Source organism: Chrysemys picta, chromosome 14 (genome assembly GCF_011386835.1).
Source record: "Chrysemys picta bellii isolate R12L10 chromosome 14, ASM1138683v2, whole genome shotgun sequence".
Lineage (NCBI taxonomy): Eukaryota > Metazoa > Chordata > Testudines > Emydidae > Chrysemys > Chrysemys picta.
The window spans coordinates 469,150-495,296 of NC_088804.1; the positions used below are offsets into that span (position 1 = coordinate 469,150).

The window sequence follows — 26,147 nt, forward strand, 5'->3', positions numbered from 1 at the left end:
CTGGTCCTTAGAGGAATGAATGTGTATATAAGCTTAGTATTGTCACTTGTGACAGAATCCTGGAGTAGCGTGCTTGTCATGTAGGGCAGTCTTCACAACAAAGTTAACTCGGGTTAAGGGTTGCCTCTAACTTGAATCCTGTCCACACACATGCACCCTTCACTAGAATGTGGGTGCTTTGAACTCAAGTTGGCTGCCTGTCAGGAGATACAGGGCTCAAGTGAGCACAACTTGTCAGCTGTTAACATAAGAAGTGTGCAGGGTGGGCACAGATTAGCAACTCCTGCACTGCCTCCCCACAATTCCCCCTGAGTGCCAAGAAAGGACAGACAAGTTCTCTCACAATACACTTTGCAATAATGTGTAATGTGACTCAGTTTATTGTAGCGCAAAGGATCATGCCCCCAGAAGTCTTAGCACCCCACACAAATATATTGAGTGAGTAATGAGTGCACTCCTTTAAAACATTCTGCTTCTGGAGTGAATGAAGTAGGGCCAGTTGCCTATCACTAGACCCCTGCCCAGTTGAGTGAAGAGACCAGGAACAGCTTGCTGAAAACATGAACTGAGGTTGTCGAGTTGGGTGGCAGCGTGCCAGGGAGGGGAGGCATGTCATGCGTGGTCTGGCGTTGTAGAGTAACATTTAGCTGCCGACCAGCAGTTTGTGGCACAGCCTAATGACTTGACACAGACAAAAGCACTTCTGACATCCCCTTCGCTGGTGTGTATGCCCCAAAACACTTTAAGCCCTACGGCATACTGTCATGATGTCAAATGCATAATATTGTGGGGCTTTGTTTAGTTCAGTGTTTGGAATGAGCTCAAGTAGAAAAAAATCAAAGGGCGCTAGACTGTTGCAAAGTCAGTCTATGCAAGTCTGTTACAGGCCCAGTGGGCACTGCTATGATATCCTAATATCATGCTGCTCTAAGCAGGCTTCCCAGTAGACTTTTACTGTACGTGAATTTCTTTGTACATGTCACTGGGGATAATCCATCCTGGTGCGTTTGCTCTGACCATCCATTGGGACTCTTTCCTTTAAGCACAAAGGTAAACGTGCTTCAGAGAATTCTGCTCCCAGTTTGGAAACCAGCCAATGTACTTTCAGGTAAGAAAATTACTAACAGGCCCGATTTGTGTCTTTAAGCCGGAATAAGGCACCTATACGTTAAAAAATGCGCTCAGTTTCCAGACACTGAGCTCAGCTAGTGTCTGGGCACTGACTCTGTGTTTCTGGAGTGAGGATCTCCAGACCGCTCTGACATGAAAGCTCTGTGTGCGAGGAAAGGAGCAGTCTGGTTGAAGATGATAACATGGCCCTTTGTCTGGTCTGTTTAGCACACTGTGAGCTCTTTGGGGCAGGGACTATCTGCCCCTTGTGTATTACATCACCTAGCACAGTGGGGCCCTGATATTGACTAATGTCTCTAGAAGCTACTGATATACAAATCCTCAGTAATTAAAGTTGTGCTGTTGTTGGAGCCTTCAGAGATCCAGTAACTGATCAATGATCCCAAAGAGGAGTATGTGTCGGTTGTGAAATGATCTGCTCTTTGACTGGATTGTACTTTTAGACCCCTGAAGTGTAAGATAGTTATAATAACGAAGAGTGGATTTTCTGTAGGCTTTTCCTCCCTCATCCTGCAAGCAGTTTGTTTTGATTCTGCATGCAGCCAGCCTGCCCCATATTTATTTATTTTCCTTTATCTAAACAGCTTGAAGTAATCCAGGAAAGCAATGGTAGCAAAATCAAACATCCTGTTCTCATCTCCACCTTAGCAAGCCCTGGTAACTAACTGGTCCTGGGGAAGGGACACTTGGAGCTGAAAATACATTTCTGTCACGCTTGACATCCACACCAGACGTGCTATAAAAAGCAATGGTTTGGGAGGGGGGCGGAGGAAGGGAGCAGTTCTGGAGAGGAGCAAACTAAACACTGGGCTTTAATTAAAGCCAGGAATAAAAGGCAACCAACCCTGTTCCCTCAGCAGAGTTTGTTCACAAGGTCAGTCCCCGGGAGCCCTTCTCTTTGGTTCCCATAGATCCGATGCTTCCCAGCCTCTTCCTTATTGCAGTCCCGATGCATTAGAGTTGTCCCACAATGACCCCCTGGCTTCTAAACTACGATTACAGACGATTGCATGGATGCCCCCGGTGATATTCATTAGTGATTTGCTGGCAAATCAGACTACCACTTTACACCACTTACCTGGTTGCATTACCATTGCGGTGCTAGTTTGTTAGAATTTACGGTCACCGCCACAAGCGTCAGCTAGCATTAAGAAGGCCTTCCAGCTGTCAGCATTTATTTGCCATCACTAAAATTGGGCAAAGGCTCTCAGCCATAAAATGCCATGCCAAAAAGCCGCATTGTTTTTCCTGCAGTATTTCTTACTGCTGTGCATCTGAGCTCGCACTGGGGAAGCCATTACAGTCTGTCTAGTCAATAACATGCACGCTTAGCTAGTCCCTAGTAGTCCTTGGTGACACAGTAGAGCCTTTGTGGTCTATAGCATGAGTACTCCACTCTCTTAAAAAAGCCCTTCAGTATGCAAGGTAATGAGGACATAAAATGAAGCTGGAGGAACCTCCACACAGGCTGCTGGAATCATTGACTTCAAACCAAGGGAGTTCAGCGAAAGACTGAGAAAGATCATTCCCTAATATGTGTGCCCCGATGCTTTCTTGTATCTTCCTTCCCCCCTCCTTATAGGCAGCCATCCATGCTGCTTGATCTGCGCCCCTTGGTTAAGGAGCAAAGTTGCTTCCACTCTGAATTTCCTCACTCTAGTAAGTTTGATTTTGCTTTAATCAGTGTATTTGATTTGAAAAGGGGCTGGGGGGAGATGTTTGTACTTGGGCTGAACGTAAGCCAGGAAGGGGCAAGGGATTTTCCACCAGCTTTGTTCTCATGTTTGTTTATTACCAAAGCTGTTTGTCATTAAAGAAGGGCTTGTTCTCTCAACCCAGCTGTGCCCTCCCTGTTTAATTACAGTGCTGGGTTTGTGACCTCCCAGGCCTTTTTGCTTTACGGGCTGACAGGAACACAGGGTAAAATCCACCTTTGAAGCAGGCTGGTGCCACTCCCATTGACTTCAATGGGAGGGATGCACGTTAGCATCAAGAGCTGGATTTGGCTCGCGGGGTTGTGACCTCGTTGCAGGATCAGGCTGAAAGAGATGCTGAAACTATGTGACTCCTACCCAAACACGAGGATCTTCAATAAGAGCAAAGGCCAGAGAAATACCTGCCCAGTAAGTTCTTTTCCGGTCAAACGCTTTTCTCCCACAACCTTTGATCTCCCTGTTTGCTTCAGCCAGTTCTTCATTGGCCTGAGGAGAGTCTGCCCTTTGCTTTTAGAAACATGGAGGGGGAAAACCACTGCACAGGTGATTGCCATCCGAGCAGTACTGCGATGGGTAATGCTGACTCCCCTGCCTGCCACTGGGCCATGTGGCCGCATCCCAGCAGAAGTGCTGTCAGGCCTTGTTTCCTCATCAGCCTTAAAGGTAGTGGGAGGAGCAGCTGTGGGACTCTTTCTGGGAGGATGTGAGTGGGCTGCATCCCAACCCCCATAAACCTCAGCTAAACTTGCTCCCCAAGCGGGGCTGTTCCTAGGGTTTCTTTCCAGGGCTCCTCTGCCTAGAGATGCGCATCAGCCTCCTTTAGATCCTGGTTGGAGTTAATTGGACTCAATCCTCCTCATAGCTCAGAAGTAATTCCTCTGGGTCTTAATGGAGCATTTTAGCACCTGAGCCTGCAGTTCCTCAACAAAAGAGTCCTGTGTTCCCAGGATCTTGGTCTCTGCCAGTCTGCTACGGAGGATGTGCAGCAGTTTGAGCACATCCATTTTCAGAGTGGATGTTGGTTAAGGAGGCCAGTGCTACTACACCATTAAAACTGGAGCAGCAAAAGAATGCTGTGCCTCATGGCTACCACATGCTATGGTTTGCCTGGAACACTTTGCTGATTTCACAGCAGCTTGATTTGCCTCCTTTCTTCTGAACACCTGATTCCTGTGTGCTTGGGGTTGATGCTGAGCTGTCAGTCATTTAGGGGTGACAGAGCTCGCCAGTGAGGAGTGAAAAAGAAGGTCTGCCTGTAACCATCACAGTAGCACAGAGGACGAATTGCTCAGCTTGCTTGGACTTGATTTTCTTTTTAATAGTGCACTATGTAATTGCACAGCTGAGTCCTCACTAACAATTTCAAGAACCTTGCCTGTGCTTCTCCCCGGTGCCCTGGCTGTGCTCTAGGGGGCAGTATACTCCCGGCTAGGATGAGAAATCCTGGCTCCTTGCACTGGTGCCAACTGTCTGGAGGCGAATAGTACATGACATATATATTTTTCTTCTCATAATGAGGTGAGGCTGCCAGGGTGCGACTTGTGCCCCACAGCTAGTTTTACATATTTCTTATTAATTCCACTTGGGTCTGGAAGATTAACTATTTTCAATGTGGTATTGGCTTTTCCAATGGAGCGAGCTCTATACAGGTCTCTGGTCTGTTTTTATTATTGTCATTGTTATTTCTTTGCATCTCCCTGGGCACTTTCTAATTATTCCTTGTTAGCTTCTGCTGACTATTGATTTCTTGACTGACTCCTCTTTGATCCACCAGGGCTATTGTTTTTTAATGTTACACTTTTGTTTATTACATTGAGATTAATTGCCATGGAAGGAACAGCATTTAAAGGCTGGGAAAGAACGGGTGTCATCAGCTTGACTAAACAAGGGTGCAGCTGCCTTATTATCTTGTTTAGGGCATTCCAAGCAGCATGACCCCTTGAGCATCCCCCGTTGAAGTCACCGGGAGCTGAGTCTGCTAGCACTGCACAGGACTCGCCCTAGCTGAGACTACTAACTGGGCCAAGTTATTGTTCAGGATCTCCTCCCCCCCACCCCCCAGTTCCCACTGCGGGGTTGCCATTAAGCATTTTCTCAGGACTGCGGGAAAACTGGGGGAGGGGAGCCGCTGAGTTTGGAGAGCTCTCTTGCTTCCCCTCCTTTGTGTTTGGTACATTGGGCTCAAAGCAAAGAATGCAGCCAACATCTTCCTCCAAGAGGGAGATCACAGATCCTCAGTCTCCTCTCTCTTGCCCATGTGCGGAATAGGTAAAACTCCACCCGCTTGGATGGAGTGATGCCTGAGTCACAGCAGGGTGAGATGAGAATATGGCCCCCTGGCGCCCTGCCCCACTGCCACTTTCGCAAGTGTGTGGTGGGGGTTAACTTTGGCTTAGCAGAGCCCAGGCTGCTCCATGCCTCATTGTATTTCTTTGCCTTGATCGGCCTGAGGAGGTTCCCCAGACCAGGCTAACTGGGATCAGCTGTTTCTTTTCCTACTCTTGTCTGAGCTCAGCAGAATGGAATCTCAGCTATTTGAGGACTTAAACTCTCTAAAGCATCTGTCTTATAAAATACAAACAACCCCCTCCAAACTGGGTCCTTTGATAGTTCTCTGATGAAAGTTGGGGGGCAGTTTTCCCTCCAGGCAGCAGGGGTTCCGAGAAGCCTGCTCTCCTCTACTTCCATCTCCTGTGTCACGTGCATTTCTCTCTCTCTGAGAACTGTGGTGGAAACCAGCTGCTAATGGAGCTGGCTGTATTTTTATTCTGGACCATTTGCAAACATGCAGAGGGAGCCTCCTGTATCTTCCCGTGCTGGGCATTGCCGTATTGGAATGGGAAGTGAGGGAAAGCAGTGCCTAATGGTTAAAGCATGGCACTGGCAGTTGGGTGCTAATAGTGTCTTTGTTTCAAATTGACATGGCTTAGGGTGTCTCCACCAAGGTGGTGATGCAGTCTGTTCTGCTTTTGTAGTGCCTCTTTCCTTATGGACATGGTGCATATTTCCTTCACAGGAAGATAATGTTATACATTCTGCTTTCCTCCAATTAATGTCTGGGAGCCTTTTGGATAACAGGAAGCCACATCAATCCTGTCCTCCCTCTCGGAATATAAACTGGGTTAAGAGAGGGAGAAGCTGCGCCGTAGTGTGATAAAGGGACATCTTTGACTGCAGCATATCTAGCACTCCACCAAATGTTCTTTGCCTTGAATTCCTTCTCTTCCCTGTTGGAATGTAGATAGCCTGGCATAGAGAGCACTGGGTAGGTGACATTGTCAAGTCTGCTTGTTCTCTGCACGTTTGATTTGCATCCAGGGTTTTACTCTCTCCTGATGGCTACAGGTTTAGAAAATGGAACTGATCAAGTTGGCTCGGGTGGCATTTTGAATGAAGTTGGCTTCTTGGGTTGAGTTGTGAAACTTGTTGGCTACAAGTGCTGGCTTCTCCCTTCCCATCTGAGTGAGCACTTTCAAACCCTTCCTAACACTTTGGGGTCTCAGCCCATCAGGTCTGTTGCCAAGCATCTGGAACTGCTGATGCTCTGCTCGTTAAAGCAGATTTACTGCTGGGGATAGTTGCCATGTTAACAGCCCCTCTGTTGAGCTAGGTAACAAGTACAGCTTGGGCGCAAGCTTCCCTCTGCCAGCATGCCTCAGTCCTGATCTGGAGGGGCCTGCTGCTAGAACTCAGCGGGGAATTAATTTTCCTGGAGCACCTCTGCTGAAGAGCCTGTTCGGTTAGTGATGTGCACAGCATAGACTCCAAGACTGAGACTCCCCAGCAAGCTTCACATAAGCGTCCAAGCAGCTGTTTGATGCTACCAACCTTTATTGATTGCTGGCCTGCGGTAGATTGAAATATATGAAATGGCCAAGGGGACTTGGCCCTGGTTCAGTTTAATAATGTGAATGGTTTCCCTTTTCCCAAAAGCTACAGGAAGGCTGACGGGAGATCCCAGACCTGCAGTGAGTGTAAAAAGGCAAAGTAAATGTGTCCCTCTATTCCTATAGCCAAGGGGGCTCCCAAATGGGAAGCTCTCTCTGATTGGAGGGGAGCTTTTCCACCATGCCATGCTGCTGGGGGTGTGGTGTGCAGCATGCCATGATGCTTGTGTTCCGATGGGTGATCAGCTGTAATACTTTGGAAGCTATTTGGAGTACGTTTGGCAGCGATGTAGGGGTTAAAAATGAAAAAGAAAAGGCTGCTGTAGATTTCATCTCATGGCTTTCCTAATGCAAAGCCAGTGGGAATTCTGCCAACAGCCTTAATTTCCCCCCTCCTGGCTAGAGGCAGGCTGACCTTTCCGGCACTTAAGGAACTCTGTCCCTGCCTCTGCTGCTAACTTGGAGAAGCTTTGCAAGGGAGTGGAGGTGTGAGCTCATGAAAGAGGAGGATATTAAACTGGCTTGGGAGAGGGGCGAAAGGGATGCTTTCTAAACCGATCCTACTGTTTGATTGCATGATGGCTGGCACACAGCATGACCATCTTTACACCATCCAACCGTCTCGGTGCAGCGGGTGGAACAGTTGTTCAAGGCGATCTGATAGAGCAACTGGTGCATGGGAGCTCTGTATGGATCGTGTGGTTTGGGGACTGGATTGGGCCTTGGGAGATCTGTGTCAGTTCTCAGCTCTGCCACAGAGTGCCGTGGACAGGTCACTTAATCCCTGTGTCTCAGTTCCCCATCTGTACAATGCTATACACCTGCCTGACTACAGTAGGTTCTGCTTAATAGTAGCCCGGATATTAACAGCGTTTTGCCGGGCACCAATCCCGGCCCATTGACTTTAATGTTAATGGGATTCGGATATTGGCACTTGCATGTTGCTTATTAGCAACATTTTTTGGAAGAAAGGCCTCACCTGCAGGCAGGTTTGCAAGGCTGCAACCAGGGAAGGGAGCACTGGGACGTGTGGAGCATCCCCTGCAGGCCGGTTTGCAGGGCTGCAGCCAGGCAAATGGGCTGGGATGTGCCTTCCCTTGCTGCAGCCATGCAAACCTGGCTGCAGCCAGTGCTCCGCCCCTGCCAATGCTGCCATCTGGGGCTGCAGCCCCAGAAACCTGCCTGCACACAGGCTCCATACAGGAGGTAAAGGCAGGGAAGGCTATGGGCAGGGCAGTAGTGGTGAGAGGGGCTGCACCTGGGGAAGGCATGTCATCGTGCTTCATCCCCGGCTGCTGCTGCCTTACAGGCCTGATTTCCGCTTAATAGCAACTTTCTGCTGGCAACCGAGAGGTTGCTTATAGGCAGAACCTACAGTATATACCATCTTGCCATCCTCTGACTGCCCTGTTTATTTGAAGTGCAAGCCTTTCAGGGCAGTGACTGCTTCTCAGTATGTACCGCACCTAGCAGTCTGGGGGCCTGCTCTCTGTTAGGGCCTCTAGTTGCTGCTGTAATACAAATCATGGTGTCTCGGTTTCCATCTCTGCTTGATGCACTAGACTGGGCTTCAGATTTCCCCACTGCCTCTTGTCAATGGATCATACAATCTAGGCCCTTTTGCTTTTTTGAGTTGCAGTTATTTTAAGACAGCACCGTGATGGTATTTTTCCCTTCTCCCTCCCCACTGTTTGGACTAACCCTATGGAAAGCTGGAATGGATCCCTGTTCCTTTCCCTCCCTGAAACGTGCATGGTGCTTTATTGGAAGGCCTGGCCATGAGTGCCTGGCCATTGCATTGTGGGAAATTTTCCACACACACACGCTCGCTCTCTCTCTCTCACTTTCCCCAGTCGAAAGAGCGCTGGAGCCTTTGTGTTGGAAACCAAGCCACTTCTAGAGAATTACATGGACTCTGCAAATAGATTTGTAAAAAATACGTCAGGCATTTTGGGCCTTCTCTAAAGACCAAGCCAAGTCACCCAGCGCTGCTTTCTGTTTCCTCTCTTTCCTGTTACATGGCTGTTGCATTTGAGCACTCTGGAGAATTCTTTAAAGGAGAAGTTACACATGGCCAGCACTGTGTGATCAGGATGTGTGGTGGTTCTCTATAGGTCCAGGCTGGATTGTAGGGCAGGGAATAGGATCTCTTTCTGCTCCTGGAGGAATGAGTACTTTATCTGCCTGGCTCTCTTCCTAAACCTCCAATGGGGTAGCAGAATATTAGCATGAGCTTCTTGGTCTTAGGCAGCAAATGATGCTGTGGGGCGGTCTGTCCTCATCCTTCTTTTTCAATGCAAACAAATCTCTTTATAGCCGCTCCTGTAAAAAGTGTCCGCTCCCCGAGCACTGGGCAAGCTCTGGGTTGGGACAGCGCTGCTGTTTTAAGGAGTGTTCTGCCTTCTTAATGGAACGGCATGGTTGTTTTCAAACGTAGGCTTGTATCCCAGGTTAACTGGGAGTTCCTGAAATCACCTGTGATATCTTGCTACTCTGTACGCTTTATTGATTGCGTCTGCATCGCATGGGTATCCACACAGCACTGACTTAGCTCCCTTGAAATCTCATCCTAACAGATATGGGGTTCAGTGTAAAGCTTGGGATGGATTCTCTTCTTTGATTGTTCCAAAACACTGAGGAAGTTTGGGGGGAAGGGACCCAGGATGTTGCACAAAGATGCTATTGCTCCTCTTGGCCCAGATGGTTACCCAGCATTTGGGGCCACTTGGGTGCTCCACTAGGAGGAGAAATTGACTGTTGTCTCTGATGCAGTCCTGTTTATTTACAAAGAATGTACACAAAGTCCTAATTCTCTGAACACAGTAGGATCAAGCAACAGGAAACAGTTTCCTTGTTCACAACTCCAAGCCTGCCTTTCCAGCTCTGCCCCAAAAACTTTCTTTCAGCTTTCTCTCTGGGTCTCAGTACCAGAGCTTTGCTTGCTCTCTCCTGTTTTCAGGCTGCTTTCTCTTGGCTTTCTGTTGCTCTCTCCATCTGCTCTTGGTTTCTTTTTCATCCACACAGACAGCTGCAACAAAATCAATCTCCAGACCCTGTGTTTTCATTCAGTCTAGTCTTTGTGCAGTGGCTTCCATTGTTTTAGCTCTCGTTAAACAAAGGGACATTTAATTGTTCCCACATTTAAGGTGAGAGGAAACCAGATAACATAGCCATCAGTTTCAGTGACCTTTGTGACTGCCCGCAGATGAGACGTGCTTGCCAGGAGCCACCCAACCTCCAGCATAACAATCCTAAGTTATTTGGCTAGATCCCAGACTCTTCTTCCACCCACTTCTGTTCACAGACTACTCCTGCCTGGGATGGGAATGTGCACAGTTTCCAATATCCTAGTACCGTAGTGACCTGTGGGTTATTCTAGGCCACTGCATGTTCCCGCAAGCAATGCCATGGTGGAGAGCACCATCCAAATGCCTATAAACAAACTGAATGTCCTGCTTGGGCATGAGATTCTATCTGAATTGTTCCTAAGGAGCCAACAAGATGATGCTGACTGGATTGTGAACCTAAATCCAAATTGTGCTCTGGCCCCTGGTTAGGGGGTGGCATAAAGTGAGGGGCCTTGGGTTTAAAAACTCAAGCAGAAATGTGTTTATTTCTTGTGCATGTGCCACTCTTGTTCTAGGGGTTTCACTCGCTTAGATTTTAACAGCCAGGAGAGTGGGATGGTGAGAGATCAGCCACTGCAAATATTCAGTCTCCTGATTTTCTGTCTCAAGAGTCGGCTGATGGAAAGAGCCTGAGACGAGACCACAGCTGCCCCAGAAACTCTGAAGCGACTCTCAGTAGGATTCAGTGCTTGTAAAAACCGTTTGCTGTATGATTTTCCCCCCATGCAACAGCCACAGGCTGTCGTTGCAGGGCAGCAGCGATTGCCAGCTAAGGTCTCTGCTTGTTTTATGTGGCCTGTGTTGTGTGTAATTTTACTACAGGGGAGAGCCATTAACTATAGCCCTGGCAATGTAAGCCAGATTGATGGCTTTACAGTGAATGCTTCTCAGGCCAGTGTGGAAAGCTGATTCTTTTAGGGTGCCCGTATATTTAGAGTTTATGGGGTCGCATCATATTTCACAGCCAAGTACCATGTAGGAAAAAACATCTCAGTGCACTGTTCTGTAGTCAAAGTAGGACCGGATGGTGGGCAGCTGGGCAGAGTGCTAAGCAGAGCCTGACCTCGAGTGTCCTCTGGATCCCTGGGAGCTCTGCAGCCCTGCTGGCCAGAGGTTGCCAGCAAACTCAGGCTTAGGCCTTATCTGTGCTTGGAAGGGGACCCGAAGCAGCTCGGACGCTCTCTAGCCAGCTGGTCTGAATGGTCCCAAGCCACGTTAAACGTGTTTGAAGTGAGGTCACTGCCTGAGTGACTTGACTGTAGTTTTGGCATGTCCCCTCTAGTTAGCTATACTGGGTTTTAAACGTCTCAGTCTGAAGTCGTTTTAAATGTTCAGTAATGCTGCCTCGGGACATGCAGGCCCTTCCCATACACACACATGGCCTCGGAGCTGTCATTCGATTTCTGGAGAAGCGGCCAAAAAATTATCTTTTTAAATGGGGAGCTGTGCCTGCCATCCCCGCCAGGAGCAGAGTCTTGTGAGGAAAAGCTCTAAGCACCAGCCCATGGCATTATCTTGGGGGTAGAGCCGGGGATGCCTGCACAGACTTGTGATATCTGCAGCGATACGATGTTTGACTTGCTGGTTCAGAGAACCCACCACTGGTTCTTGTTATGTCTTTTGTCAAAAACTGGATCTATTTATATCTAAGAGAAAGAAATGGAGGCGGGGATACTTGAGCTTTGTTCTGGTGGGTTTTATTCACATGTCACACATTTGTATTTATACCAGTGTCGTCATAATGGCCCGTTGCTTTGTTTCTCCCTGTTTAACTTTCTCTCCAAATCACTATCTCTGTGTTTGAGGATGAACCATGGCTGATCTTCTGTGACACTTCTCATCTTGAGCATGGAGGGGTGAACTCTGGAGTGATTCATCTAGTCCCCCCTCCTACATGAAGGGCAGTGTCATAGCAAGCTGTCATGCTGTTGTGCGAGTAGATCTCTCATACGCACCTTAAGTGCAGATCTGTCACTCACACGCACATACAGTGTTATATGACAAGTCTAGAAACACAGAGTGTGCAGGAATAAAGGGTTCTGAACATGAAGTGCTGGTAAAACACAAAGCGGGGGAGAGGGATGCAATCAGTCCAGAGTAGCATAATGCTTCATGAGCATTGGGGCATCAGGCTGATGGTTGTGCCGTGCACCCAAGATCCATGGGAAATCTGGTGTTCTACAATAGGTAACCAACCATTTAAAAAAGTAATAAGTTCATAGATTCGAAAGCCAGAAGGACCATTGTGATCATCTAGTCTGACCTCCTGTATAACAAAAGCCAGAGAACTGCCCCAAAATAATGCCTAAAGGAGATCTTTTTAAAGAACATCCTATCTTGATTTAAAAATTGCCAGTGATGGAAAATTCACCACAACCTTTGGTACCTTGTTCCAATGGTTAATCTCTCTCTCTCTCTCTCTCTCTCTCTCTCTCTCTCTCAAAAATTTATCCTCTATTTCCCAGTCTGAATTTGTCTAGCTTCAACCTCTAGCCATTGGATCGTGTTATATCTTTCCCTGCTAGACTGAAGAGCCCATTGTTAAATAGTTGTTCCCCATGTAGGTATTTATAGACTGTAATCAAGCTACCCCTTACCCTTCTCTTTGTTAAAATAGATTAAGTTCCTTGATTCTACCACTATAGGGCCGATTTTCTAATCCTTTGATCATTCTCATGGCTCTTCTCTGATCCCTCTCCAATTTTTCAACACCCTTCTTGAATTTTGGACACCAGAACTGGACACAGTATTCCAGCGTCTGTCACACCAGTGCCAAATACAGAGGTAAACTAACTTCTCTACTCCTACTTGAGATTCCTCTGTTTATGCATGCCAGGATTGCATTAGCCCTTTGGCCACATTGTTGCATGATTATCTACCACAATTCCCATATCTTTTTCAGAATCGCTGTTTCCCATGATAGAGTCCCCCATCCTGTAAGTATGGCCTACCATCTTTGTTCCCAGATGTACACATTTACATTTACCCCAATAAAACACACATTTGCTTCTGCCAGTTTGCTGGGCAGTCCAGATCGCTCTCAATCAGTGACCTGTCCTCTTCGTTATTTACCACTCCCCCAATTTTTGTGTCATCTGCAAACTTTACCAGTGACAATTTTATGTTTTCTTCCAGGTCTTGATAAAAATATTAAATAGGGTAGGGCCAAGAACAGATCCCCGTTGGACCCCACTGTAAACATACCTGTGTGATAATGATTTCCCATTTACAATAACATTTTGAGGCCTATCAGTTAGCCAGTTTTTAATCCAGTTAATGTGTCATGTTAATATAATCTAGTTTTTTTAATCAAAACCTTTTGTGGTACTAAGTTAAATGCCTTACAGACATCTTAGTAGATATCCACACTGTTACCTTCATCAACCAAACTTGAATCTTATCAACAAAGAAAGATATCAAGTTAGTGTGATAGGATCTATTTTTCATAAACCCATGTTGATTTGCATTAATTATATTCTCCTCCTTTAATTTCCATATCAGCCACACCATTATCTGGCCTGGGATCGATGTCAAACTGACAGACCTATAATTACCTGGGTCATTCTATTTACCCTTTTTAAATATTGGTACAACATTAGGTTTCTTCCAGTCTTCTGGGATTTCCCCATTGTTCCAAGACTTATTGAAAATCAACATTAACAGTCCTGTGATTTCCTCAGCCAATTATTTTAAAACTCTTGGATGCAAGTTCTCTGAACCTGCTGATTTTAAAATGTCTAACTTTAGCAGCAGCTGTTTAATATCCTCCAGAGATAATAGTGGAATGGAAAGAGGGTTTTCATAACCTTATGATGAGAATATACATCATCTGTTTTTTCCCCAAATATAGAACAGAAATATTTATTGAACACTTCTTCCTTTTCTACATTTTTATGGGTAATTTTACCATTTCCATCTAGTAATGGTCCAATACCTTTATCAAGATTATTTTTATTCCTAATATGCTTAAAAAACTCTCCTATTTCCTTCAACCGTGCTAGCCATAGGTCCCTTTGTGTCCCTTTGCTTCCTTTATCAGTTTCCTACAGTTCCTGGATTTTGATTTATATTCATTACTATCAACTTCCCCTTTCTTCCATTTGTTTTATAAATATAATTTTTTTTTACAGTTTCCTTCATTTCCTCTCTAAACCTGGTCAGATTTTACCCAATACAGCCTTCTTTCTCGATCGTGGCTTTTTGGGCATCTAGAAAAGTGTTTGTAAACAATTGCCAATTCTCATTCATATTTTTCTGTTCACATTTTTCTGATTTAAATTCTTTCTGCCAGCTGATTTGGCTCATAATTGTTTTCAGCTGTGTGAAATTAGCCCTTTCAAAGCACCAAATATATATATTTACTGGTTTGAACTTTATTCTGCTTGCTCTTCATAAATATGATCAAGTCTATGATCCCTTGTATCTAAGCTACCATTCATTTTTAGTTCTGTGATCAGTGCCTCTTTATCTGTCAAGACTTGATCTAATAGAGAATTCCCCCATGTTGGTTGCAACACTTTCTGAGTTAGGAAATTGTCCTATTATATTATAGTATGTTTAGAAATTCCAAGCATGTTTTACTACTGGCAGCATGAGATTTCCAGCATATGTCACTCAAATTGAAGCCCCAGTGATCACGTCGCTTGTTTTTCCTGCACATTTCAGATAGGTGCATAAGGAGGTGGTCGTCCTGTTCCCTAGTGTGATGTGTCAGCCTGTAGCACACCAACTAATACCTTATCTTGTGTTTTATCTGTTAGGACATTGATCCAGAAGCATGCAAGTAAAGAAAACTAGGCTTAAAGCCTTCTGGATGAACTGATGTACATCCCCTAGTGCAGTAAATAAAACCGAACTGCACAGATGAGCATTGAAAATTAGCAACCTTTTCATTTCTTTTTATTTAGTCTTTATATTAGTCGGCAACAATAAAATGTCAACATCAGCTAGTGCTTCTCAAAGCAAGATTTGAAGGGCTGATGCGAGTTGGTAGACTTCTGAATTGAAGCCCAGTGATTCATTTCAGTGCAGTCAAGGAATTATGATGTGATTGGAATAACAGAGACTTGGTGGGATAACTCACATGACTGGAGTACTGTCCTGGATGGATATAAACTGTTCAGGAAGGACAGGCAGGGCAGAAAAGGTTGTATGTATATAAGGTTGCATTGTATGTAAGAGAACAGTATGACTGCTCAGAGCTCCGATATAAAACTGCAGAAAAACCTGAGAGTCTCTGGATTAAGTTTAGAAGTGTGAGCAACAAGGGGGATGTTGTGGTGGGAGTCTGCTATAGACCACCAGACCAGGGGGATGAGGTGGACGAGGCTTTCTTCTGGCAACTAACAGAAGTTACTAGATCACAGGCCCTGGTTCTCATGGGAGACTTCAATCACCCTGATCTCTGCTGGGAGAGAAATACAGCAGTGCACAGACAATCCAGGAAGTTTTTGGAAAGTGTAGGGGACAATTTCCTGGTGCAAGTGCTGGAGGAACCAACTAGGGGCAGAGCTCTTCTTGACCTGCTGCTCACAAACAGGGAAGAATTAGTAGGGGAAGCAAAAGTGGATGGGAACCTGGGAGGCAGTGTCTGTGAGATGGTTGAGTTCAGGATCCTGACACAAGGAAGAAAGGAGAGCAGCAGAATACGGACCCTGGACTTCAGAAAAGCAGACTTTGACTCTCTCAGGGAACTGATGGGCAGGATCCTCTGGGAGAATAACATGAGGGGGAAAGGAGTCCAGGAGAGCTGGCTGTATTTTAAAGAATCCTTATTGAGGTTGCAGGAACAAACCATCCTGATGCGTAGAAAGAATAGTAAATATGGGAGGCAACCAGTTTGGCTTAACAGTGAAATCCTTGCTGATCTTAAACACAAAAAAGAAGCTTACAAGAAGTGGAAGATTGGACAAATGACCAGGGAGGAGTATAAAAATATTGCTCAGGCATGCAGGAGTAAAATCAGGAAGGCCAAATCACACTTGGAGTTGCAGCTAGCAAGAGATGTTAAGAGTAACAAGAAGGGTTTCTTCAGGTATGTGGACAACAAGTAAAAAGTCAAAGAAAGTGTGGGCCTCTTACTGAATGAGGGGGGCAACCTAGTGACAGAGGATGTGGAAAAAGCTAATGTACTCAATGCTTTTTTTCTCTCTGTCTTAACGAACAAGGTCAGCTCCCAGACTACTGCACTGAGCAGCACAGCATGGGGAGGAGGTGACCAGTCCTGTGTGGAGAAAGAAGTGGTACAGGACTGTTTAGTAAAGCTGGATGAGCATAGGTCCATGGGGCCGGATGCACCGCATCCAGGGATGCTAAAGGAGTTAGTGGATGTGATTGAAGAGCCATTGGCCATTATCTTTGAAAACTCATGGCGATTGGGGGAGGTCCTGAATGACTGGAAAAAGGCTAATGTAGTGCCCTTCTTTAAAAAAAGGGAAGGAGGAGGATCCGGGGAACTACAGGCCAGTCAGCCTCACCTCAGTCCCTGGAAAAATCATGGAGCAGGTCCTCAAGGAATCAATTCTGAAGCACCTGGAAGAGAGGAAATTGATCAGGAACAGTCAGCATGGATTCACCAAAGGGAAGTCATACCTGACTAACCTAATTGCCTTCTATGACTAGATAACTGGCTCTGTGGATGAGGGGAAAGCAATGGACATGTTATTCCTTGACTTTAGCAAAGCGTTTGATAACGGTCTCCCACAGTATTCTTGCCACAAAGTTAAAGAAGTATGGGCTGGATGAATGGACTATAAGGTGGATAGAAAGCTGGCTAGATCGTCGGGCTCAACGGATAGTGATCAATGGCTCCATGTCTAGTTGGCAGCCGGTTTCAAGCGGAGTGCCCCAAGGGTCGGTTCTGGGGCCGGTTTTGTTCAATATCTTCATTAATGATCTGGAGGATGGCGTAAACTGCACCCTCAGCAAGTTTGCAGATGACACTAAACTGGGAGGAGTGGTAGATATGCTGGAGGGTAGGGATAGGATACAGAGGGACCTAGACAAATTAGAGGATTGGGCCAAAAGAAACCTGATGAGGTTCAACAAGGACAAGTGCAGAGTCCTGCACTTAGGACAGAAGAATCCCATACACTGCTACAGACTAGGGACCGAATGGCTAGGCAGCAGTTCTGCAGAAAAGGACCTAGGGGTTACAGGGGATGAGAAGCTGGGTATGAGTCTACAGTGTGCCCTTGTTGCCAAGAAGGCTAACGGCATTTTGGGCTGTATAAGTAGGGGCATTGCCAGTAGATAAGGGACGTGATAATTCCCGTCTATTCAGCATTGGTGAGGCCTCATCTGGAGTACTGTGTCCAGTTTTGGGCCCCACACTACAAAAAGGATGCGGAAAAATTGGAAAGAGTCCAGCCAAGGGCAACAAAAATGATTAGGGGGCTGGAGCACATGACTTCTGAGAAGGGGCTGTGGGAACTGGGATTGTTTAGTCTGCAGAAGAGAAGAATGAGGGGGGATTTGATAGCTGCTTTCAATTACCTGAAAGGGGGTTCCAAAGAGGATGGATCTAGACTGTTCTCAGTGGTGGCAGATGACAGAACAAGGAGCAATGATCTCAAGTTGCAGTGGAGGAGGTTTAGGTTGGATATTAGGAAAAACTTTTTCACTAGGAGGGTGGTGAAGCACTGGAATGGGTTACCTAGGGAGGAGGTGGAATCTCCTTCCTTAGAGGTTTTTAAGGTCAGGCTTGACCAGGGCCGCCCAGAGGATTCAGGGGGCCTGGGGCAAAGCAATTTCGGGGCCCCTTCCATAAAAAAAAAGTTGCAAGACTATAGAATACTATATTCTCATGGGGGCCCTTGCGGGGCCCTGGGCCTGGGGCAAATTGCCCCACTTGCTCCCCCCCCCCAGCAACCCTGGGCTTGATAAAGCCCTGGCTGGGATGATTTAGTTGGGGACTGGTCCTGCTTTGAGCAGGGGGTTGGACTAGATGACCACCTGAGATCCCTTTCTACCCTGATATTCTATGATTCTATGATTTCCTGGGTGACTGATGGAGAAAGTGGCTTTCTGTGCTGAGTCCTTTATTTAAAACATAAGAACATAAGAACGGCCGTACCGGGTCAGACCAAAGGTCCATCTAGCCCAGTATCCTGTCTACCGACAGTGGCCAATGCCAGGTGCCCCAAAGGGAGTGAACCTAACAGGCAATGGTCAAGTGATCTCTCTCCTGCCATCCATCTCCATCCTCTGATAAACGGAGGCTAGGGACACCATTCCTTACCCATCCTGGCTAATAGCCATTAATGGACTTAACCACCATGAATTTATCTAGTTCTCTTTTAAACACTGTTATAGTCCTTGCCTTCACAACCTCTTCAGGTAAGGAGTTCCACAAGTTGACTGTGCGCTGCGTGAAGAACTTCCTTGTATTTGTTTTAAACCTGCTGCCTATTAATTTCATTTGGTGACCCCTAGTTCTTGTATTATGGGAATAAGTAAATAACTTTTCCTTATCCACTTTCTCCACATCACTCATGATTTTATATACCTCTGTCATATCCCCCCTTAGTCTCCTCTTTTCCAAGCTGAAGTGTCCTAGCTTCTTTAATCTCTCCTCATATGGGACCCGTTCCAAACCCTTAATCATTTTAGTTGCCCTTTTCTGAACCTTTTCTAGTGCCAGTATGTCTTTTTTGAGATGAGGAGGCCACATCTTTATGCAGTATTCGAGATGTGGGCATACCATTGATTTATATAAGGGCAATAATATATTCTCAGACTTATTCTCTATCCCCTTTTTATATAAAATAAAGGCCATGTGTGAAAACCTTCAAAATGATACCGTTCCCAAAGTAATCTCAGGGGTGCGTGCAGCTTTCACACTTCCTGGTTCCTCTTGAAGTCTCATAGACTCATAGACTTTAAGGTCAGAAGGGACCATTATGATCATCTGGTCTGACCCCCTGCATGCTGCAGGCCACAAAACCCTTCCCTGGACTCTGCCGTTGTAGTCCCCAATCCTGTGTTTCAGTGACTTCAATCGGCAGAGACCCTCCTGCTAGTGATCCCTGCCCCATGCTGCGGAGGAAGGCGAAAAACCTCCAGAGGCTCAGCCAATCTACCCTGGAGGAAAATTCCTTCCCGACCCCAAATATGGCGATCAGTAAGACCCCGAGCATGTAGGCAAGAGTCTCCAGCCTGACCCCTGTTGGCCATTATACTATTTACGTACCATTGCTTGGTTTTCCTTGGCTACTATGTTTTACCATTAAACCATTCCCTCCATAAACTTATCTAACTTAATCTTAAAACCAGACAGGTCCGTCGCCCCCACCGTTTCCCTCGGAAGGCCGTTCCGATATTTCACCCCTCTGACGGTCAGAAACCTTCGTCTAATTTCAAGCCTGAACTTCCCCACGGCCAGTTTATATCCATTCGTTCTCGTGTCCACATTAGTACTAAGCTGGAATAATTCCTCTCCTTCCCTTGTATTTATCCCTCTGACATATTGAAAGATAGCAATCATATCCCCCCTCAGCCTTCGCTTTGTCAGACTAAACAACCCAAGCTCCTCTAGTCTCCTTTCATACGACAGGTTTTCCATTCCTCTGATCATCCTAGTAGCCCTTCTCTGCACTCGTTCCAGTTTAAGTTCATCTTTTTTAAACATGGGAGACCAGAACTGCACACAGTATTCCAAATGAGGTCTCACCAGCGCCTTATACAACGGAAGCAGGACCTCCTTATCCCTACTAGATATACCTCGCCTAATGCATCCCAAGACCGCATTGGCTTTTTTCACCGCCACATCACATTGTCGACTCATAGTCATCCGGCGGTCTACAAGGACCCCTAGGTCCTTCTCCTCTTCCGTTACTTCTAACCAATGCATCCCCATCTTGTAACTAAAATTGTTATTAGTCATCCCCAAGTGCATCACCTTACACTTTTCACTATTAAATTTCATCCTATTTCTGATACTCCAATTCACAAGCTCATTCAAGTCTCCCTGCAGAATATCCCTATCCTCCTCCGAATTTGCAACGCCTCCCACCTTCGTATCATCTGCAAACTTTATCAGCCCACTCCTGCAATTGGTTCCGAGGTCAGTTATAAATAGATTAAATAAAATGGGTCCCAAAACCGAACCTTGAGGCGCTCCACTAGTAACCTCCCTCCAACCTGACAGTTCACCCTTTAATACCACCCGCTGCATTCTCCCCAGTAACCAATTCCTTATCCACCTCTGGATTTTCATATCGATCCCCATGTTTTCCAGTTTAACCAATAATTCCTCATGGGGTACAGTATCAAACGCTTTACTGAAATCCAGGTATATTAGGTCCACCGCATTTCCCTTATCTAATAAGTCCGTTACTTTCTCAAAGAAGGAGATCAGATTCGTTTGGCACGATCTGCCCTTCGTAAAACCATGTTGTAAATTATCGCACTTGCCATTAACCTCAAGGTCCTCAACTAGTTTCTCTTTCAGAATTTTCTCCAGCACCTTGCACACTACAGATGTTAAACTAACAGGCCTGTAGTTACCCGGATCACTTTTTTCCCCTTTCTTGAAAATAGGAACCACGTTAGCTCTGTGTTGGTCAATTGCTTGACCACACTTTGATTCGTTATGAAATATATTCCAGAAGCCAAATAACCACGGTCAGTCAGGTTTATTGCTCTAAGCCAATAATAATATAGTACAGGGAAAAGGTTCTATATGATACTAGTCTCTGGAAAGCTGTTTCATGCAGCGATGTTACATTCACCTTACGCAGAAGGTATGTTCCCAAAGTTACACGTTTCAGCTGATATTATAATATGTTGGTTGTGGAAGTTACCGTCTCTTTACACATCACTAAAATCCAACCCATCAGTTTGTCCCAGCTCCCTAACTTGTTGTTCTGTTCCTTCCTTATCTTTGTTTTGGATTCTTGCAGTCCAGGTACTGGTCCTTGAAGGTACTTCCCTGGCTTGTACTAGGACATGGAACAGATGTCTTAATTTGACAAGTTTTCTATCTGCTTATGCCAAAGCTTACTTCAGCTAATGCAAGGTGCTGTGGGCTACTTAGCATGAGAGAACAGGATTATAGTAAAGATTTAGGCCAGTTTAGGATATATAACTGCTATACTCTTTGTGCTTAATGCATACTAACGTATATATGGTATGGATAATATATGATATATCCCAGATGCTGCTGCGGGGAGAGAGAGCTGTGGGGGAGCCCTCTCTCCCCGCTGTAGACCCGGAGCACCCTCCTGCACCCCAAACCCCTCATCCCCAGCCCTACCTTATAGCCTGCACCCCCAGCCAGAGCCCTCATACCTCTGCATCCCAACCTTCTGCCCCAGCCCTGAGCCCCTTCCCACACTCGAAACGCCTCAGCTCCAGCCCCACCACATGTATTTTGTTATGTGTAATTTGTCACACATCACTTCCATATTGGTGCACATAACAAAATTCATTCTGCACATGGGTGGGAAAAAGTAGAGGGAACACTGACCAGTGTTTCTCAAATTGGGGGTCCTGACCGAAAAGGGAGTTGCAGGGGGCTCACAGGGTCATTTTTAGGGTGTGTGTGTGTGGCAGTATTGCCCCTCTTACTTCTGCTCTGCCTTCAGATCTGAACGGCTGGAGAGTGGTAGCTGTTAGCCAGGCACCCAGCTCTGAAGGCAGTGCCCCACCAGCAGCAGTACAGAAGTAAGGGTGGCAATACCGTACCATGCCACCCTTATTTCTGTGCTACTGCCTTCAGAGCTGGGCAGTCTGATAGTGGTGGCTGCTGGCTGAGGGCCCCGCTCTGCAGGCAGCTGTGCAGACGTAAGGTTGACAATACCCATATCATGCCATCCTTACTTCTGCACTGCTGCTGGCAGTGGTTCTGCCTTCAGAGCTGGGATCCCGGCCAGCAGCCGCCGCTCTCTAGCATCCCAGATCTGAAGACAGTGCTGCCGTCAGCAGCAGCACAGAAGTAAGGGTAGCAGTACTGCAACTCCCCCCTCCCCCCCACTACAATAACCCTGTGATTCCCCCCACAACTCCTTTATGGGTCAGAACCCCTAAAATTACAGCACCATGAAACTTCAGATTGAAATAGTAAATTTCATGATTTCAGCTATTTTAAAAATCCTATGACCATGAAATTGACTAAAATGGACCATGAATTTGGTAGGGTCCTCTCTCTCTCTCTCTCTCTAATATATATATATATACACACACAGATGTTGACCAATAAATGCTGGCGCTATATATATATATATATATATATAGCGCCAGCATTTATTGGTCAACATCTGTGTGTGTAACCTATAGAACATGTTTGTATTATGGAGACATCCGTAACCACTCCTTAGTTAAAGTTGCATAGCGATTCACACTTTAAAAAAAAAAAAAAAGGCTGTATATGTTCCAATAAAGCATTTCAGTGGTCATTTCTTTCTTTCTGCTGCTGGTGGTAACCTTGAGGGTGTTCACACACTCATATATTTTGATTTTGCTTTCTCCAGCTTTTCATCAAACCAGAGATTTTTTTCCAGCTGTAGCCTGCTCTTTGCAAAGTTCCATTCTGATTTCTCCAAAGTTGGTGGATTTTTCCCCCCCCCCCCCTCTCTATTTCTCCCCTCCTCTCCCCTGCTATGATTCTAGCCTGGTGGAAAACACAGAGCACATCATGAAGCCCAGAGTGAGAGCTGACTGAGCAATCCTTTCCAGTTAGTCCACTTTTGCTGTTCTTGGAACGTGAGGTTGGGTTTAAAACATTGCTTCCAAAAATATTGCTCCTGTAACAAAATCAGTGCCCATTTTAGTAGCTGCCACTCCTCTGTCCTTTAACTTGATTTCTTTTTGGTTTTGGGCTTGGCTACACTTGCAAGTTTTAGCACAATAAAGGAGCCCCGGGCGCACTAGCTCACTCCCCATCCACACTGGCAAGGCATGTAGAGCGCTCTGACTCCATGGCTACAGCGCTGCTGGTACTCCACCTCTGTGGAATAACGTTTGCTGCACCTTGGCTTCAACGCCCGGCCGTCAGTGTGAATGAGGTGTTGTGTTACTGCGCTCTGATCGGCCTCCAGAAACATCCCATAATCCCCTGAAGTCAAGTGGCCACTCTTGTCATTGTTTTGAACTCCTATAGGAATGTGGAAATGCCCTTTCAAAGCTCCGTTTCTGACAGCCGGCATGCAAGCAGTTACTGTGGAATGCTGTGTGAGAGAGAGAGAGAGGCGGGGGGGGGAAGACTGCTGCTGTCTGAACTTACAAGACAGCATGCTGACATTCTCTCAGCCCCCCAAAAACCCACTCTCTCTCCCCCCCACATACACACAACACACTTCCAGTCACACCCCACCCCTCCCATTTTAAAAGCACATTGCAGTCACTTGCATGCTGGGATAGCTGCCCATAATGCACCACTCCCAATGCCGCTACAAGTGCCGCAAATGTGGCCATACCAGTGCACTTGAAGCTGTCAGTGTGGACAGACTGCAGTGCTTTCCCTACTGCACTCTACGAAGGCTGGTTTAACTCAAGGTGCTCTACATCTTCAAGTTTCAGAGTAGCAGCCGTGTTAGTCTGTATCCGCAAAAAGAAGAACAGGAGGACTTGTGGCACCTTAGAGACTAACAAATTTATTAGAGCATAAGCTTTCGTGGACTACAGTAGAAGTGGGCTGTAGTCCACGAAAGCTTATGCTCTAATAAATTTGTTAGTCTCTAAGGTGCCACAAGTCCTCCTGTTCTTCTTTTTACATCTTCAAGTGTAGCCATGCCCTTTATCACCTAGGGTATTTAAAAAGAGAGAGAATCTTAATTATGTAAAGAGACTTAGCAGTGCTTTGTGAAAGGGTAATAGCTCTTGATTGTTCTAGCTTTCAGGAGCACAACATTTCTGGGTGCTAAAGATTGAGTGCTAGTCTACACTGGCAACGCTAACGTGCCTTGTGTGGTCGCGGTGCAGCACTGGGAGAGAGCTCTCCCAGCGCTCTAAAAAAACCCAGCTCAACGAGGGGCATAGTTCCCAGCGCTATGCTCCCAGCACTGGTGCACTGTCTACACTGGCGCTTTACAGCGCTGCAGCTTGCTGCGCTCCTTTTCCCCCCAGGCTTATGATTTATGCCTGATTGAAAGCCATTGACACAAGGCTGAGCTGTAGCCATGCTGCCTTTGGTTATGTGGGATTCTTGCACTGTGGCAAGAAGATTTGATACTAGAAGATACTTTACAACTGAATGTAATTTGTTCTGATCTGCCTGCCATTTGAGTTACTTGGGTATGGACAGCAACACTTGTCACCCTTTTATACCTATTGCTCCTTCCTGGTTTGTCCCTTTTACACTTATTTCTCCTTCCTGATCCTGTTTTTTTGACATCCGTTTGTTGTTATTGCGATAACTGACACCACAGTCAGCTTGATGACTTTGCTTCCGGATCCGGACAACAGTCTGTAATGAGCACAGATGATCTTTGAGCATCTGGAAATGAAAGTCAGAGATAATTGTGGGAACATGGAGGCTTGTCTGTCTGTCAAGGGTGTGCGCCTCTGTTAAAGTTTCACCTTAGTACAAAAGCCACTCTTTAAGATAATGGCATCCACAAGACAGGAAGTTGTAGGTGGTATTTTCAGAAGTGCTCAGCTTTGTTCTAACTGCGCCCGTTAGCCCTTGCCCTTAGGGTGACCAGATAGAAAATGTTAAAAATCGGGACGGGGGTGGGAGGTTATAGGCACCTACATAAGAAAAAGCCCTGAATATCGGGACTGTCCCTATAAAATCAGGACATCTGGTCACCCTACTTGCCCTTGTCATTGAGCTGGGGACAAAGGAGTAAAAATGTTACCCTATAAGGTATATGCTGAGCACGGTTATAGATGCAGGGAACCAGTCAACACCTGGTAGCACCCAGTAGATTGTATCAAGTTCACGGTGACTGGCAATGACTTGTCAGGTACATGCTCTTGGGTTTCTGCAGGGCCTCTTGGTGTGGGGTGGCACTGCTCCTTCCATAGTTAAGGCTGAAGCTATCTTCCCCTTCAGTTATAGCCTTGCATCCTGAGCACTAGGAAGCTTGTTTTTCTGTTAGGCCGTGATTCCATCGCACCCTACTCCTCAGTCTGCACACTTCAAAATAGGAGGAGGAAGAGCGCAAAGAAATAACGAAGGGTCATAATACAATGGAAAGGAAGCCAGGGAAATGGAGGAGGAAATGGACAGCAAGAAATAGAAAAGGATCCAAACACAGCAGAATACATGCACTTGGTGTGTTTGCAGGGGGCTTTCTCCCTGGTATTTAGAGAGAGGCAGAGCACTAAGGGCTTAGATTGCGTAGCTGAACTTTCTTGCGACTTTGTGAGCCATTCAGACACCTAACAATGCCCATTATGTAGAGAGACTTGTTTGTTTATACACAATGCCTATTAATGCACCTTCTGTGTTCCGTACCATTTTTTAAAAGCACACAATTAAAACAATACCCTCCAGGCAAGGTGGCCAGACCTTGCTATTTTATTGCACAAAAACCCCATTGTCTGCATGCAGGGAGCGCGTCATTGCTGTACAACATCTGCCTTGCACTGCATCCTAAGTCTCCCTGTGCCGGTGAGGTGCCAGAGGGAATAGGTTCTGCAGGAGAGAGGCCTCTGCTGCAAACACTATGCTGCCAATCCTGGAGTTTCCTCTTGGGGACTGGCAGCAAGAACATCTCTACTGGTTTTACTCATTGCACCAGACAGAGCCTAGGAGGAGAAGCAGCTTCTCAAATGATAAGATTCCAGTCCAGCCAGAGCTTTGCAGGGCAAACCAGTACGTTGAGCCGCTTGCAAAAAGATGTCAGAAGTCTGACAACTGGCAGCCTGTGATGTTAGGTCTCCCTGGCAGCTGAAGCTTCTGGGTGATTCCATAACCAGACTGTGTCTACCCTGAGCCTGTATCTGTGGGAACCTGGGCTTGTGGACTCGCTGTTTCCAAGCTTGCATTTGAGCATCCACACTGGTGTACCCCTGGGTTTACAGTTATGGGACCCAGGACTCACGTCCATACTGCACTAAGCAGACCTCCTGATTTGGATCTGTGGCTTGAACTGTGTCCATGCTGCAGAATAACAGGGCTAGGCCTGGAGTCTCTGTGGAACTTGAGCTCTGCCCCACTCCCCTAGCCTGTTCCTATGACCTCAGTGCTTGCTGACCCAAATCAGACTGATTTGTGTGTGGACAGAAGGATGCTTTGGGCTCAAACTTGAGGGTACGTCTTCACTGCAGAGTTATCGTGGGTGGTTGGCATCCAAGTTGGCCTACCCCGGCTGTGCACAAGGCAAGGTCCTACCTGAGTT

At 46.3% G+C, this 26,147-nt stretch overlaps 1 protein-coding gene across 3 annotated transcripts in view; it reads left to right on the forward strand.

The window, feature by feature from the left end:
• The window catches only part of CFDP1 (craniofacial development protein 1), a 125,530-nt gene that overhangs the window by 38,552 nt on the left and 60,831 nt on the right, over positions 1-26,147 (forward strand). The window lies entirely within an intron of this gene.